The following is a 14,944-nucleotide window of genomic DNA, read 5'->3' as shown; positions in this document are numbered from 1 at the left end:
AGGCCCATCTGCCCTTAGGGTTTGCCCCCCCTCCTCCCCTTAGGCGCCTTGGGCCCTTGTGGGGGGGAGCACCAGCCCACCTGGGGCTGGTCCCCTCCCACACTTGGCCCATGCAGCCCTCCGGGGCTTGTGGCCCCACTTGGTGGACCCCCGGGACCCTCCCGGTGGTCCCGGTACGTTATCGATAAAACCCGAAACTTTTTCGGTGACCAAAACAGGACTTCCCATATATAAATCTTTACCTCCGGACCATTCCGGAACTCCTCGTGACGTCCGGGATCTCATCCGGGACTCCGAACAACATTCGGTAACCACGTATATCTATTCCCTATAACCCTAGCGTCATCGAACCTTAAGTGTGTAGACCCTACGGGTTCGGGAACCATGCAGACATGACCGAGATAACTCTCCGGTCAATAACCAATAGCGGGATCTGGATACCCATGTTGTCTCCCACATGTTCCATGATGATCTCATCGGATGAACCATGATGTCGAGGATTCAATCAATCCCGTATGCAATTCCCTTTGTCTAGCGGTACGATACTTGCCCGAGATTCGATCGTCGGTATCCCTATACCTTGTTCAATCTCGTTACCGGCAAGTCTCTTTACTCGTTCCGTAACACATCATCCCGTGATCAACTCCTTGATCACATTGTGCACATTATGATGATGTCCTACCGAGTGGGCCCAGAGATACCTCTCCGTTTACACGGAGTGACAAATCCCAGTCTCGATTCGTGCCAACCCAACAGACACTTTCAGAGATACCTGTAGTGTACCTTTATAGCCACCCAGTTACGTTGTGATGTTTGGCACACCCAAAGCACTCCTACGGTATCCGGGAGTTGCACAATCTCATGGTCTAAGGAAATGATACTTGACATTAGAAAAGCTTTAGCATGCGAACTACACGATCTTGTGCTATGCTTAGGATTGGGTCTTGTCCATCACATCATTCTCCTAATGATGTGATCCCGTTATCAACGACATCCAATGTCCATGGTCAGGAAACCGTAACCATTTATTGATCAAAGAGCTAGTCAACTAGAGGCTTACTAGGGACATGGTGTTGTCTATGTATCCACACATGTATCTGAGTTTCCTATCAATACAATTCTAGCATGGATAATAAATGATTATCATGAACAAGGAAATATAATAATAACCAATTTATTATTGCCTCTAGGGCATATTTCCAACATTTGCAACCAAAAGTATCTATCATTTCACTCATAATGAGATCGTAGGTCACTTTGGCGGGTTCAAAAATTCTGACTTCTGCCGGGTGTTCATCAAAGTATGCTCTCGGGACATGTGACATCTCATCATCCCTACTAACAAAAAATTCCATGACCAGCACCTAGTATCTCACATCAGAGTTAATACATTCAATGAGTAAAGGGGGCAAACATAATTTTTTATGTGCATAGCAACATTGCGGCTTTGTTACCTGCTTTTGTGGAATGTATCCTTCATGTGGAGTGACTGGGGATTGTGCCATCTCAAACCTTCTCACCTTGTTATGTGGAATGTATCCTTCATGTGGTGTGACTGGGGACTCTGCCATCACAGGTTTCTTATCCTGCGTATGGAACATCGACAGTGGGTTTACACACAAGTTTTGAAAGGTCGTACCATATCTTGGGTATGCATCGTTGCGAGGTACTTACAAGGAGAGAATTGACGATATGTTGTTGGGGTGGACTGATGTGGCATTGAACGGGTGACTCTATTGCAATGTCTCGAGTGAATGGCGACTGTGCCGTCTCATGATGCTTAGCCTACATACAATCGCTGATATAAGGTTGCCACAAATTGAAGATGTTTGTATCATAGAATACGTAGGTCCTTAATATATAGAATCGGTGCGAGATACTTACAGGGGGAGAATAATTGAAGACATGTTGTCGGGGTGGCCGTGAGATCGCACGGTCTTCTAACATATGTCCTTCCAAGCGGACCTTCTCCTTCATGGCCTTATAATCCATGTCTGACCGCTCCTGTAGCAGCTTACTGTCCATATCCGCATGTGCCTGCAACGCATACGCATCCATCCTGACTCGCTCTGTCTGTATAATACTGTCCACAAGCTTTCGGTCCTTCTGCAACGTTTGATGCATTTCCTTGTAGCCAAGGACAAACTTTTTTTCCATGTACTCACAGTCCCGCTTATACTTTTCTTCAATCTCAAGACGCATCTTCGCCATCTTACGGGAAAACTGCTCACGCTCCTCCTTTATCATCCTGTCCACGTATGAACGTTCTTTTTTCAGTTTCTTATCTACCTCATCGCGATCCTTTTGCACCTTCAAGTCGATCTCCCGGCGCGCTTCATGCAAAGACTTGTCGTACTCCGCACGGTTGTTATGCACCTCTGAGACCATGGTCCCTATAGCAACACATATACCCATAGTATGAAAATTGTATCCACAACCTCATCCAACTAATTCGAAACAATACGACCGTGAAAAAATATTCAGAACCAGTTCGTACGATCAACTACTACAAACTATCAATCAAAAAACTCTTGCATGACATCCTGTACTCGAATTACACCAGAACTACTCAACTGTGGCAAAACCTGGATTTTCTAATCTCTTCGGAAATGACTTCTTGGTCGAATCAATGGAAAAAATAATCAGCACTGCAATCGAAGATGGGAGGAGCCGTGGAGGAGACCTTTTTAATCCGGCGTCGGCATGGTCGCTTGAGAAGCAATGGCGCGATCCCGGCGATGGCTATGTGAGAAGAAACAAGGTAGATGGGGGTGGTTAGGATAGGGTAGATATGCGGTATAATGGGAAGGTATATATCCGTGATTGTAGGGTTAATTAGTTTTTTGAAGTAATGCGCTTCAATGTAAGTTTTTTTAACGAGCGTGATCTTTTTGGGGCTTCCAAAACATGTGCACTGACCGCGGGTCCAACCACATATCACAGAAGCCCAAGCCATCGCCGTGCCCGTGCCAAGCCGCCGCCCACCATTGCCTCCCTTTCCCTTGCCCCACCAAATCGTTATTCTTCTCCAGCGACGAAGCCTGCCATCACCGGCGGACGGTGAGAGACGAGAGATGTCCATGTCCAGTTCGTGTTGGAAATATGCCCTAGAGGCAATAATAAAAGGATTATTATTATATTTCCTTGTTCATGATGATTGTCTTTTATTCATGCTATAATTGTGTTATCCGGAAATTGTAATACATGTGTGAATACATAGACACCAACATGTCCCTAGTAAGCCTCTAGTTGACAGCTCGTTGATCAACAGATAGTCATGGTTTCCTGACTATGGACATTGGATGTCATTGATAACGAGATCACATCATTAGGAGAATGATGTGATGGACAAGACCCAATCCTAAACATAGCACAAGATCGTATAGTTCGTTTGCTAGAGTTTTTCCAATGTCAAGTATCTTTTCCTTAGACCATGAGATCATGTAACTCCCGGATACCGTAGGAATGCTTTGGGTGTACCAAACGTCACAACGTAACTGGGTGACTATAAAGGTATACTACGGGTATCTCCGAAAGTGTCTGTTGGGTTCACACGGATCAAGACTGGGATTTGTCACTCCGTATGACGGAGAGGTATCTCTAGGCCCACTCGGTAATGCATCATCATAATGAGCTCAAAGTGTCCAAGTGTCTGGTCACGGGATCATGCATTACGGTACGAGTAAAGTGACTTGCCGATAACGAGATTGAACGAGGTATTGGGATACCGACGATCGAATCTCGGGCAAGTAACGTACCGATTGACAAAGGGAATTGTATACGGGGTTGCTTGAATCCTCGACATCATGGTTCATCCGATGAGATCATCGAGGAGCATGTGGGAGCCAACATGGGTATCCAGATCCCGCTGTTGGTTATTGACCGGAGAGCCGTCTCGGTCATGTCTACATGTCTCCCGAACCCGTAGGGTCTACACACTTAAGGTTCGGTGATGCTAGGGTTGTAGAGATATGAATATGAAGTAAACCAAAAGTTGTTCAGAGTCCCAGATGAGATCCCGGACGTCACAAGGAGTTCTGGAATGGTCCGGAGGTGAAGAATTATATATAGGAAGTGCAATTTCGGCCATCGGGAGAGTTTCGGGGGTCACCGGTATTGTACCGGGACCACCGAATGGGTCCCGGTGGTCCACCGGGTGGGGCCACCCATCCCGGAGGGCCCCATGGGCTGAAGTGGGGAGGGGAACCAGCCCATAGTGGGCTGGTGCGCCCCCCTTGGCCCACCCCCTGCGCCTAGCGTTGGAAACCCTAGGGTGGGGGGCGCCCACTTGCCTTGGGGGCCACTCCACCCTTGGCCGCCGCCCCCCCTAGGAGATCCCATCTCCTAGGGCCGGTGCCCCCCCTTGGGGAGCCTATATAAAGGGGGGGAGCGAGGGGCAGCGACACCCTTGACTCTTGGCGCCTCCCTCTCCCCTGCTACACCTCTCCCTCTCGCAGAAGAACGGCGAAGCCCTGCTGCGGTGACTGCTGCATCCACCACCACGCCGTCGTGCTGCTGGATCTTCATCAACCTCTCCTTCCCCCTTGCTGGATCAAGAAGGAGGAGACGTCATGCTGACCGTACGTGTGTTGAACGCGGAGGTGCCGTCCGTTCGGCGCTAGGATCTCCGGTGATTTGGATCACGTCGAGTACGACTCCCTCATCCCCGTTCTCTTGAACGCTTCCGCTCGCGATCTACAAAGGTATGTAGATGCATCCGATCACTCGTTGCTAGATGAACTCATAGATGGATCTTGGTGAAAATGTAGGAAATTTTTTTGTTTTCTGCAACGTTCCCCAACAGTGGCATCATGAGCTAGGTCTATGCGTAGTTCTCTTTGCACGAGTAGAACACAATTTGTTGTGGGCGTAGATGTTATCAACTTTCTTGCCGTCACTAGTCTTATTTTGCTTTAGCGGTATTGTGGGATGAAGCGGCCCGGACCAACCTTACACGTATGCTTACGTGAGACCGGTTCCACCGACTAACATGCACTAGTTGCATAAGGTGGCTGGCGGGTGGCTGGCGCTCCCACTTTAGTTGGAGCGGATTCGACGAAAAGGGTCCTTATGAAAGGTAAATAGAAGTTGACAAATCACGTTGTGGCTTTAACGTAGGTAAGAAAACGTTCTTGCTAGAACCCTCTTGCAGCCACGTAAAACTTGCAACAACAATTAGAGGACGTCTAACTTGTTTTTGCAGCAAGTGTTTTGTGATGTGATATGGCCAAAGTTGTGATGAATGATGAATGATATATGTGATGTATGAGATCATGTTCTTGTAATAGGAATCACAACTTGCATGTCGATGAGTATGACAACCGGCAGGAGCCATATGAGTTGTCTTTATTTTTTGTATGACCTGCGTGTCATTGAGAAACGCCATGTAAATTACTTTACTTTATTGCTAAACGTGTTAGCCATAGTAGTAGAAGTAATAGTTGGCGAGCAACTTCATGGAGACACGATGATGGAGATCATGATGATGAGATCATGGTGTCATGCCGATGACAAGATGATCATGGAGCCCCAAGATGGAGATCAAAGGAGCTATGTGATATTGGCCATATCATGTCACTATTATTATTTGATTGCATGTGATGTTTATCATGTTTTACATCTTGTTTACTTAGAACGACGGTAGTAAATAAGATGATCCCTCATAATAATTTCAAGAAAGTGTTCCCCCTAACTGTGCACCGTTGCGACAGTTCGTTGTTTCGAAGCACCACGTGATGATTGGGTGTGATAGATTCCAACGTTCACATACAATGGGTGTAAGACAGATTTACACATGCAAACACTTAGGTTGACTTGACGAGCCTAGCATGTACAGACATGGCCTCAGAACACAGAAGACCGAAAGGTCGAGCATGAGTCGTATAGAAGATACGATCAACATGAAGATGTTCACCGACGTTGACTAGTCCGTCTCACGTGATGATCGGACACGGCCTAGTTAACTCGGATCATGTTATACTTAGATGACTGGAGGGATGTCTATCTGAGTGGGAGTTCATTGAATAATTTGATTAGATGAACTTAATTATCATGAACTTAGTCTAAAACCTTTACAACATGTCTTGTAGATCAAATGGCCAACGTTGTCCTCAACTTCAACGTGTTCCTAGAGAAAACCAAGCTGAAAGACGATGGCAGCAACTATACGGACTGCGTCCGGAACCTGAGGATCATCCTCATAGCTGCCAAGAAAGATTATGTCCTACAAGCACCGCTAGGTGAAGCACCTGTTCTCCCTGCAGAACAAGACGTTATGAACGCTTGGCAGACACGTTCCGATGAATACTCCCTCGTTCAGTGCGGCATGCTTTACAGCTTAGAACCGGGGCTCCAAAAGCGTTTTGAGAGACACGGAGCATATGAGATGTTCGAAGAGCTGAAAATGGTTTTTCAAGCTCATGCCCGGGTCGAGAGATATGAAGTCTCCGACAAGTTCTTCAGCTGTAAGATGGAGGAAAATAGTTCTGTCAGTGAGCACATACTCACTATGTCTGGGTTACATAACCGCTTGACTCAGCTGGGAGTTAATCTCTCGGATGACGCGGTCATTGACAGAATCCTTTAGTCGCTTCCACCGAGCTACAAGAGCTTTGTGATGAACTTCAATATGCAGGGGATGGAAAAGACCATTCCTGAAGTATTTGCTATGCTGAAATCAGCAGAGGTAGAAGTCAAAAAGGAACATCAAGTGTTGATGGTGAATAAAACCACTAAGTTCAAGAAAGGCAAGGGTAAGAAGAACTTCAAGAAGGACGGCAAGGGAGTTGCCGCGCCCGGTAAGCAAGCTGCCGGGAAGAAGCCAAAGAATGGACCCAAGCCCGAGACTGAGTGTTTTTATTGCAAGGGAAGTGGTCACTGGAAGCGGAACTGCCCCAAATACTTAGCGGACAAGAAGGCCGGCATCACGAAAGTTATATGTGATATACGTGTAATTGATGTGTACCGTACCAGTACTCGTAGTAGCTCATGGGTATTTGATACCGGTGCGGTTGCTCACATTTGTAACTCAAAGCAGGAGCTGCGGAATAAGCGGAGACTGGCAAAGGACGAGGTGACGATGCGCGTCGGGAATGGTTCCAAGGTCGATGTGATCGCCGTCGGCACACTACCTCTACATTTACCTACGGGATTAGTTTTAAACCTCAATAATTGTTATTTAGTGCCAGCTTTGAGCATGAACATTCTATCAGGATCTCGTTTAATTCGAGATGGCTACTCATTTAAATCTGAGAATAATGGTTGTTCTATTTATATGAGAGATATGTTTTATGGTCATGCTCCAATGGTGAATGGTTTATTCTTAATGAATCTCGAGCGTAATGCTACACATATTCATAGTGTGAATACCAAAAGATGTAAAGTTGATAATGATAGTCCCACATACTTGTGGCACTGCCGCCTTGGTCACATAGGTGTCAAACGCATGAAGAAGCTCCATGCAGATGGACTTTTAGAGTCTCTTAATTACGAATCATTTGACACATGCGAACCATGCCTCATGGGTAAAATGACCAAGACTCCGTTCTCAGGAACAATGGAGCGAGCAACCAACTTATTGGAAATCATACATACTGATGTGTGCGGTCCAATGAGTGTTGAAGCTCGCGGTGGCTATCGTTATGTTCTCACCCTCACTGATGACTTGAGTAGATATGGGTATGTCTATTTAATGAAACACAAGTCTGAGACCTTTGAAAGGTTCAAGGAATTTCAGAGTGAGGTTGAGAATCAACATGACAGGAAAATCAAGTTCTTGTGATAAGATCGTGGGGGAGAATACTTGAGTCACGAATTTGGCACACACTTAAGAAAATGTGGAATAGTTTCACAACTCACGCAGCCTGGAACACCTCAGCGTAATGGTGTGTCCGAACGTCGTAATCGCACTCTATTAGATATGGTGCGATCTATGATGTCTCTTACCGATTTACCGCTATCATCTTGGGGCTATGCTTTAGAGACTGCCGCATTCACTTTAAATAGGGCTCCGTCGAAATCCGTTGAGACGACACCGTATGAATTATGGTTTGGGAAGAAACCTAATCTGTCGTTTCTAAAAGTTTGGGGATGCGATGCTTATGTCAAGAAACTTCAACCTGAAAAGCTCGAACCCAAGTCGGAAAAATGCGTCTTCATAGGATACCCTAAAGAAACTATTGGGTATACCTTCTACCTCAGATCCGAAGGCAAGATCTTTGTTGCCAAGAATGGATCCTTCCTAGAGAAAGAGTTTCTCTCGAAAGAAGTAAGTGGGAGGAAAGTAGAACTTGATGAAGTATTACCTCTTGAACCGGAAAGTGGCGCAACTCAAGAAAATGTTCCTGAGGTGCCTGCACCGACTAGAGAGGAAGTTAATGATGATGATCATGAAACTTCAGATCAAGTTGCTACTGAACTTCGTAGGTCCACAAGGACACGTTCCGCACCAGAATGGTACGGCAACCCTGTCTTGGAAATCATGTTGTTAGACAACGGTGAACCTTCGAACTATGAAGAAGCAATGGCGGGCCCGGATTCCGACAAATGGCTGGAAGCCATGAAATCCGAGATAGGATCCATGTATGAAAACAAATTATGGACTTTGAATGACTTGCCCGATGATCGGCGAGCCATAGAAAATAAATGGATCTTTAAGAAGAAGACAGACGCGGATGGTAATGTGACCATCTATAAAGCTAGGCTTGTCACTAAGGGTTATCGACAAGTTCAAGGGGTTGACTACGATGAGACTTTCTCACCCGTAGCGAAGCTGAAGTCCGTCCGAATCATGTTAGCAATTGCCGCATTCTATGATTATGAGATATGGCAAATGGATGTCAAAACGGCTTTCCTTAATGGTTTCCTTAAGGAAGAATTGTATATGATGCAGCCGGAAGGTTTTGTCGATCCTAAGAATGCTGACAAGGTGTGCAAGCTCCAACGCTCGATTTATGGGCTGGTGCAAGCATCTCGGAGTTGGAACATTCGCTTTGATGAGATGATCAAAGCGTTTGGGTTTATGCAGACTTATGGAGAAGCTTGCATTTATAAGAAAGTGAGTGGGAGGTCTGTAGCATTTCTCATATTATATGTAGATGACATACTTTTGATGGGAAATGATATAGAACTCTTGGACAGCATTAAGGCCTACTTGAATAAGAGTTTTTCAATGAAGGACCTTGGAGAAGCTGCTTATACATTAGGCATCAAGATCTATAGAGATAGATCAAGACGCCTCATAGGTCTTTCACAAAGCACATACCTTGATAAGATATTGAAAAAGTTCAATATGGATCAGTCTAAGAAGGGGTTCTTGCCTGTGTTGCAAGGTGTGAAATTGAGCTCAGCTCAATGTCCGACCACGGTAGAAGATATAGAAGAGATGAGTGTCATCCCCTATGCCTCAGCCATAGGGTCTATTATGTATGCCATGCTGTGTACCAGACCTGATGTAAACCTTGCCGTAAGTTTGGTAGGAAGGTACCAAAGTAATCCCGGCAAGGAACACTGGACAGCGGTTAAGAATATCCTGAAGTACTTGAAAAGGACTAAGGACATGTTTCTCGTTTATGGAGGTGACGAAGAGCTCGTCGTAAAGGGTTACGTCAACGCTAGCTTCGACACAGATCTGGATGACTCCAAGTCACAAACCGGATACGTGTATATGTTGAATGGTGGAGCAGTAAGCTGGTGCAGCTGCAAGCAGAGCGTCATGGTGGGATCTACATGTGAAGCGGAGTACATGGCAGCCTCGGAGGCAGCGCATGAAGCAATTTGGGTGAAGGAGTTCATCACCGACCTAGGAGTCATACCCAATGCGTCGGGGCCGATCAAGCTCTTCTGTGACAACACTGGAGCTATTGCACTTGCCAAGGTGCCCAGGTTTCACAAGAAGACCAGGCACATCAAGCGTCGCTTCAACTCCATTCGTGAAAATGTTCAAGATGGAGACATAGATATTTGTAAAGTACATACGGATCTGAATGTCGCAGATCCGTTGACTAAACCTCTCCCTAGGGCAAAACATGATCAACACCAGAACTCTTTGGGTGTTCAATTCATCACAATGTAACTAGATTATTGACTCTAGTGCAAGTGGGAGACTATTGGAAATATGCCCTAGAGGCAATAATAAAAGGATTATTATTATATTTCCTTGTTCATGATGATTGTCTTTTATTCATGCTATAATTGTGTTATCCGGAAATCGTAATACATGTGTGAATACATAGACACCAACATGTCCCTAGTAAGCCTCTAGTTGACTAGCTCGTTGATCAACAGATAGTCATGGTTTCCTGACTATGGACATTGGATGTCATTGATAACGAGATCACATCATTAGGAGAATGATGTGATGGACAAGACCCAATCCTAAACATAGCACAAGATCGTATAGTTCGTTTGCTAGAGTTTTTCCAATGTCAAGTATCTTTTCCTTAGACCATGAGATCGTGTAACTCCCGGATACCGTAGGAATGCTTTGGGTGTACCAAACGTCACAATGTAACTGGGTGACTATAAAGGTATACTACGGGTATCTCCGAAAGTGTCTGTTGGGTTGACACGGATCAAGACTGGGATTTGTCACTCCGTATGACGGAGAGGTATCTCTGGGCCCACTCGGTAATGCATCATCATAATGAGCTCAAAGTGACCAAGTGTCTGGTCACGGGATCATGCATTACGGTACGAGTAAAGTGACTTGCCGGTAACGAGATTGAACGAGGTATTGGGATACCGACGATCGAATCTCGGGCAAGTAACATACCGATTGACAAAGGGAATTGTATATGGGGTTGCTTGAATCCTCGACATCGTGGTTCATCCGATTGGATCATCGAGGAGCATGTGGGAGCCAACATGGGTATCCAGATCCCGCTGTTGGTTATTGACCGGAGAGCCGTCTCGGTCATGTCTACATGTCTCCCGAACCCGTAGGGTCTAGACACTTAAGGTTCGGTGATGCTAGGGTTGTAGAGATATGAATATGCAGTAAACCGAAAGTTGTTCGGAGTCCCGGATGAGATCCCGGACGTTACGAGGAGTTCCGTAATGGTACGGAGGTGAAGAATTATATATAGGAAGTGCAGTTTCGGCCATCGGGAGAGTTTCGGGGGTCACCGGTATTGTACCGGGACCACCGGATGGGTCCCGGGGGTCCACCGGGTGGGGCCACCCATCCCGGAGGGCCCCATGGGCTGAAGTGGGGAGGGGAACCAGCCCATAGTGGGCTGGTGCGCGCCCCTTGGCCCACCCCCTGCGCCTAGGGTTGGAAACCCTAGGGTGGGGGGCGCCCCACTTGCCTTGGGGGCCACTCCACCCTTGGCCGCCGCCCCCCTAGGAGATCCCATCTCCTAGGGCCGGCGCCCCCCCCCTTGGGGAGCCTATATAAAGGGGGGGAGGGAGGGGCAGCGGCACCCTTGACTCTTGGCGCCTCCCTCTCCCCTGCTACACCTCTCCCTCTCGCAGAAGAACGGCGAAGCCCTGCTGCGGTGACTGCTGCATCCACCACCACGCCGTCGTGCTGCTGGATCTTCATCAACCTCTCCTTCCCCCTTGCTGGATCAAGAAGGAGGAGACGTCACACTGACCGTACGTGTGTTGAACGCGGAGGTGCCGTCCGTTAAGCGCTAGGATCTCCGGTGATTTGGATCACGTCGAGTACGACTCCCTCATCCCCGTTCTCTTGAACGCTTCCGCTCGCGATCTACAAAGGTATGTAGATGCATCAAATCACTCGTTGCTAGATGAACTCATAGATGGATCTTGGTGAAAACGTAGGAATTTTTTTGTTTTCTGCAACGTTACCCAACAGTTTGGCCTCTCCGTCATCATGGCCGCGGTATGGTTCACTGCCGATGACCAGATGCCCCGACTGCCCATGCATCGCACCACTGAAGCGTTTGACTACCATATCGGAGAAAAATGGAAACCATGGGCGGGAATTTGTGAAATGCGAGAGCAAACCAGAAGCGGGGAAGGTTAAATCTATGTTCTGTTGTGTCTTTTTGCTATGAATTCTGACCCCAGATTTATATTTATTTCCTCGGAATTGTGATTTAGGATTTCCATTCCCTATTTCAGAAGCTGAAAACATGCAAGCATTTTGAGTGGCTGGATGAATACGTTGAGAGGCTTCAAACGGATGGCTTAATTGATTTGCCCATTGATTTGAGGCACGGGGCAACCCTAGAGGCAGATCTGCCATCGGTGGTGGATAATAAGGGTATGCCAATGTTCCTCTGATGGTGGCGGATGCGGAACTCAAGATGGAATTGAAGAAGATGAACAATAACTTAAGACAGTTGATCGATCTGAATAAGCACGCAAATCTGATGGCCGCGGGATTTTATTTTTCAATAATTGTTGTGGAATTTGTTTACTTGTTGATCATCACTCATTAGAAGTTGTTAACAAATTATTTCAGTCAGCTTCTGTATAAGCAATGTCATTTGTTCTTAATGCCTTGTATGACCAGACCAAGGAAAAGCTCATTTGTAATCTATTGGAAAGGACAAATAAAATTGAAAACCGATTTCTTGTTTCCAAAATAAAATTTGTGCTTAATGCCTTGTATGACCATATTCTGCCATGTCTTGGGGCACAACACGATGAGGCAGTTTCTGTTTGAACAACAAATTTGTTATGTTAGCAAATTTGTAACTTATTCTTCTCTAAAAAATGAAGAGCAATAAATTCATTCCAAGAATTTGCAGAAATAATTGTCAACCCATTTTCGTTGGTAATTACGAGATATGTTTGGCGCAATTAGTGGCTAACTGGTTTTTTTTGAGGAATAGCGGCTACTTGGTTTGATACATGCCAAACGTTACGTTCAGATTAGTTGCATTATTTCGTTCATTTTTTACCCAAAAAATCTATACAAAGTGTTAATTGGACAATGTGAACAATGTGGCACGAAGGTTGTCGGATGGTACCGGATGGAATCCATTGTAAACCAACCCTAAACCCAAAAAACCAAAAAACCCTGAACCCTAAACCCTGATAACCCTAACCCCCCCCCCCACCCACACACACACACGAACCCGTAAAAACATTCAAAATTTTGCCCCACGTGGAAACCATTATGCATGAATTCTCTATGGGGTCATGGGATGCCATGAAGAAAGTTAGGGATCATTAGTACATGTACAGGCAAGTACGATCTCTGACACGCGCATTTCCGGTCCCTGTACATGTACATGTAAACCAACCCAACATCGATCCGGTTCAGTGGATGGATGCATGCTCTATGTGGCACGAAGTATGTCGGCCGAGCCAGTCGACGGACCAGATCGATGCTACCGGAGGGATTCCATTGTAGACCAACGCTCGACCTATGTCCGGTGTGTGTGATAGGTACACTGTAAGACAAACATAGTTCCGTCAACCCTAAAACCCTAAACAGTGATAACCCTAACCCCCCCACTAAACCGTAAAAACATTCACAATTTTACCCCACATGGAAACCATTATGCATGCATTCTCTATGGGGTCATGGGATGCCATGAAGAAAGTTTGGGATTATACACGCAAGTACGATCTCTAACACGCGCATTTCCGGCCTAGCATGTCAACACCCCGAAAGCACTAGCTGGGTTCCTCACCTGTATGAAACCAACCCAACATCGATCCGGTCCAGTGGATGGATGCATGCTCTATGTGGCACAAAGTTTGTCGGCCGAGCCAGTCAACGGACCGGATCGATGCTACCGGAGGGAATCCATTGTAGACCAACGCTCCATCAATGTCTGGTGTGTGTGCCACGTCCACCGTAAGACAAACATAGCTCCGTCAACCCTAAAACCCTTAAACCCTAAACCCTGATAACCCTAACCCCCCCCCACTAAACCGTAAAAACATTCAAAATTTTGCCCCACATGGTAACCATTATGCATGCATTCTCTATGGGGTCATGGGATGCCATGAAAAAAGTTTGGGATTATACACGCAAGTACGATCTCTGACACGCGCATTTTCGGCCTAGCATGTCAACACCCCGAAAGCACTATCTCGGTTCCTCACCTGTATGAAACCAACCCAACATTGATCCGGTCCAATGGATGGATGCATGCTCTATGTGGTACGAAGTTTGTCGGCCGAGCCATTCAACGGACCGGATCGATGCTACCGGAGGGAATCCATTGTAGACCAATGCTCCACCAATGTCCGGTGTGTGTGCTACGTCCATCGTAAGACAAACATAGTTCCGTCAACCCTAAAACCCTTAAACCCTAAACCCTGATAACCCTAAACCCCCCCACTAAACCGTAAAAACATTCAAAATTTTGCCCCACATCGAAACCATTATGCATGCATTCTCTATGTGGTCATGGGATGCCATTAAGAAAGTTTGGAATCATTAGTACATATACATGCAAGTACGATCTCTGACACGCGCATTTACGGGCTTGCATGTCAACACTCAACCCTAAACCCTGATAACCCTAACCCACCCCCCACTAAACCCTAAACCCTGATAACCCTAACCCCCCACTAAACCCTAAACACTGAACCCCTAAACCCCTAAACCCTAATAACCCTAAACCCCTAAACCCTAATAACCCTAAACCCCTAAACCCTAAACCCCTAAACCCCTAAACGAGTTGACAAGATTTTCTTATTTCTTTATATCATTTATCCAAATCTCACATAACTCACGCGGCCCACCCCTCCCTAAATCCCGCGATTACAGCTCCGCATTCTAACCACCCGGGCCGTCCGCACCTCCCACGACCGCTGCAAGATCAGATCGGAGACGCCGGTCGCCCACGGAATACAGGAGTCAGCGGCCACCACTCGCCGCGCACTGCCAACGTGATCTGAGGGCTCGGACGTCAGTGTTCTTCTCGCCGCCTCCTCCTCGCGTGAACGCGCCGTTTTTCCTTTGCGCCGTCGACTGCGCTATACCGGCACTTATAGTTTCCCACGCACTAACCGC

The sequence above is a fragment of the Triticum urartu genome, chromosome 5 (genome assembly GCF_003073215.2).
Source record: "Triticum urartu cultivar G1812 chromosome 5, Tu2.1, whole genome shotgun sequence".
Taxonomy (NCBI): Eukaryota; Viridiplantae; Streptophyta; class Magnoliopsida; order Poales; family Poaceae; genus Triticum; species Triticum urartu.
This window is presented reverse-complemented; position numbering follows the sequence as displayed.